The sequence below is a fragment of the Branchiostoma floridae genome, chromosome 16 (genome assembly GCF_000003815.2).
Source record: "Branchiostoma floridae strain S238N-H82 chromosome 16, Bfl_VNyyK, whole genome shotgun sequence".
In the NCBI taxonomy this organism is placed as follows: Eukaryota; Metazoa; Chordata; class Leptocardii; order Amphioxiformes; family Branchiostomatidae; genus Branchiostoma; species Branchiostoma floridae.
This window is the reverse complement of record NC_049994.1, coordinates 14928160-14931658: the sequence shown is the minus strand read 5'-3', so window position 1 is coordinate 14931658 and position 3499 is coordinate 14928160. Positions and strand designations below refer to the sequence as shown.

Genomic DNA, 3499 nt, shown 5'->3' with positions numbered 1-3499 from the left:
TTTTTTTTTCTTTCTAGAGTCTAATTTTATTATAATGGTTATGTTACATGCTGAGTTTTTTTCTTTCTTTCTAGAGTCTAATTTTATTACAGTGGCTAAAAGCACGTATAACTCAACAGCACGTTGCCGCTATATGATTTGAGATCATACAGGAATGCCTAAGCATTCATACATGTACGAGTTTTACGGAAAGCATACCATGTTTACGAAATTCATACGATACACTACTAGGAAATAGACGAGTTTTACGCAATTCATTATGAGTTCAAAGTTATCAGTAGTAAAGATCGTAACTATATGTGTTCCGATAAACTACCACCTCTTCTTAGCGACCACCAGGCCATTACGACCGCTTTTTCTCGGTCCCGAAAATTTTCCCCATTGACGTAAGCATTAAGCTACCTCTTCACAACAACCACCTGGTTAACACGACTGCGACCGCCAAAAATTGGGACCGCACAGGACCAAACCCCTGCCCATAACGACCGCCTCATTTTCAACCTTGAGGTGTCATCGATTTTCGATGATAATTAGCGCGATTTGGGGCCGAATTCGATCAGTTTGCGTCGGATTTTTACTGCTATTACGATGTTATGTTCAAATTAAAGCTGGCGGCTGATGCATGTGCGTGTGCTTGCTATTTGCCACACAACGGAAAGCATTAATACTATGCATCGGACATGTTGTGAGTCGATACCCTTCTAACCGACCACCTGTCCAAATCGACCGCTTTTGCCCGGTCCCCCGGGTGGTAGACTTGGGCAGGTTTGACTGTACCTCTAAAAGCACCCTTGTAGGAGTCACTGCGTTGACCAGACAGCTACCAACTCCAGGTCCGCACGTACAGTGACTGTAGTCAGCTGTACCGCTCCGGCGCTATTCAGGGTCTGCTGTACTGAGCCAGGTCAGGGAGTAGACAGGTATGGCGTTACCGTTATGTTCCTGGCTTGGTCAAGTAATTGTTGTGGGAGTGGGCTGTTCCATTACAACACTCGGGGGGTGACTGCTTACTGCACACGCGAAGTGACTGTTTACTACACGAAACGCAAACAACATTTGCATAAAATACTGTAAAATACTGCAGAAATGTTAGCGGTGGTTTTATGTTCGCGGTTTTCACGGTAGCCACTTAACTTTGAATTTAAAACCACCGCGAACATTTTCCATGGCAGTAAGAGACTACAGTGCATGGTGCTACCGCAAACTTAAAACCACCGCGAACAGTCCTGTATCCCGCTACCGCTAAATTAAATCCCCACGAACTTAAATGCATTTACAGTATCGCATGTTTTCACTCGTGACACTTCACTTTATGTTGAACTTAAGGTAGCTGACTCAGTGGACAAAGTTTAAACAAACAGGGCCGGAGTCAAAAGTTCATCGGAAGTACGCCTACTCTTTTCTGAGAAAACCGGACAAGACGCGGGAACAAAGGAAATGAAGAAAAGATACTTGTACTGTGGGCGCTTTGTAATTTATTCACATTACTCACAACTAGGGCTTTCTTATTGGACCGGTCCGGAAAAACCGGACCTGAAAAAATTCGGTGGACCGCATGTTGGAAAATGAACAGATTATATGATCAGGCATTCAGGTCCAAACCTGAACCTGATCCTCTGGACCTGAACCGGACCTGGACCTGAATTTTCTGTACCGGTACCCACCCTACTCATAACTCGAGAGCGATTATAAGCACTAATTAGGCTTTATCCGGGGGATAGCCTGTATCTGGTGCTGTATCTGGGTGTTTAGCTATCAGAAATAAATCTATATGGCGTGAAACGGAATGCAGGTGGTCGAGAGAGTCAACAAACGTTCGGTGTCAACAAGTTCAACAAGACGCAACTGACTTGTCCGGGGATTCAAATTCTTTGCAATGTGTTTCATGCATGATTGGTTTTCTGTGGTTCTGCAATGAATACTGCTATGCACTGTCTGCAGAAGAATAAAAGACGGTTGCATTTGGCTCACCTTGCCTCACGCTCGGCTAATATCTGGTTTCGCATTTTCCAAACTAACAATCAATCGTATGATAGAAGTAGCGGGTAAATTCGTTTCCACTGCCTCAAGAGAAAAAGTCAAACTGGCTCGATCTACTTTTACATATTCTACATTTATAGTTTGACATAGGATGTATGTATGATCCTTACATAAATGTTACTTGTATTCGCAATTAGCTATCAGGCAAGTATTTGCAGTAAACCTATCATCAGTACTATTAATGATATGACTGTATCTCAATCATGTAGTCCTCCGCTACAGTGCAGAAGGCATCTCACATATTAGGTATGGGGAATGATAAGTGGGACGTTTCTGCACTGACGTACGTTCTCTTAACTTCAGCGGGGACTACATGATTAAAGTAGGGGGAAAAATTTGCCAGGGGAGTTTTGCAACCGGAGGGGAAAGATGGATCTTAGCGTAGAATGACTCCGCTGGCCAATGTCCCGATTTTTTGCCGAATTCTTCGATCCCTGCACCACCGTAGGAAGGCCTGTTGGAGGCTAGCACAATACTGTCTGAGGCATGGCTGGAATCGAACCAGGAAACCTTTTTCTGAGTAACCGTCACGCAACACCGACGCCATTATAGTTTTCAGCTGTACTACACGTGGCATACAATCTTGGTCAACAATTTCTGTTCAAGACAAAATGGTATGTTTGCCAGGCGCATACATTTGACTACAGCAGTTCGGGCATCAGAAAGCAACTGTCTAGATTACGGGTGGGTGCCGGTACAGAAAATACAGGTCCAGGTCCGGTTCAGGTCCAAAGGATCAGGTCCAGGTCCGGACCTGAACCTGGGCCTGATTCAGTATGACTCATACCAATTGGTCCATTTCACTACAAAGAAATCTGTTTGGTGGAGTACCAGACTTACAATGGCGTTTTAAAAATCCTGCAACGCTAACTGCACCTGTGCTATTGGCTGTAAAACTTGGTAGAAATTACTATACTCTACTCTACTTCACTCTTCTTATTTTCTTCCACCTGCAAGCGCCAAAACGTGTGAATGCCTGATAAAATAATCTGTTAATTTTCTAATCGGTCCAACATCCGGTCTACCTATTTTTTTCAGGTCCGGTCCAATAAAAAAAACGGTTTTGTACCGGTACAATGTACCGATACCCAGCCCTAGTCTAGATGTAGTAAACGAACACATTGCATGGGATATTTTAAAGCTGCATGGTTGGCTCACCTTTGACTTTGTGTGGACGACCTTGTGGATATCTGAATGTACGGCGAAATGTCACCTCTCTGGTCTGTAGACTAGACGAGTTCCCTGCTCTTTGGTGTGGGATAGAAAACGAGTGCGACCTATCGACAGGAATCAGAAATATTTGTGCCGCGATTGGTCTATACTGGTCACTTAACGCACTCTGGAAAGCTTGGTGTTTACGCTAACGCTCTTTGTGTTGGAATCAAAACGGGTACGACGGAAAACAGAAATACTTGTGCCGCGATTGGTCTGTACTGGTAACTTGACGCACTCAAAGGAA

At 44.1% G+C, this 3499-nt stretch overlaps 1 protein-coding gene across 2 annotated transcripts in view; it reads right to left on the bottom strand.

The window, feature by feature from the left end:
• Positions 1 to 3499, bottom strand: part of LOC118403756 — a 16960-nt gene extending 13461 nt beyond the window's left edge. Inside the window, exon 1 of one of the 2 annotated variants that reach the window (XM_035802552.1) lies at positions 3199 to 3499. The gene's annotated coding sequence lies outside the window, so the exon portion shown is untranslated. Of the gene's footprint in view, positions 1 to 777; positions 1025 to 3198 lie in introns of those variants that run through there. The other variant, XM_035802553.1, reaches the window with a different exon arrangement.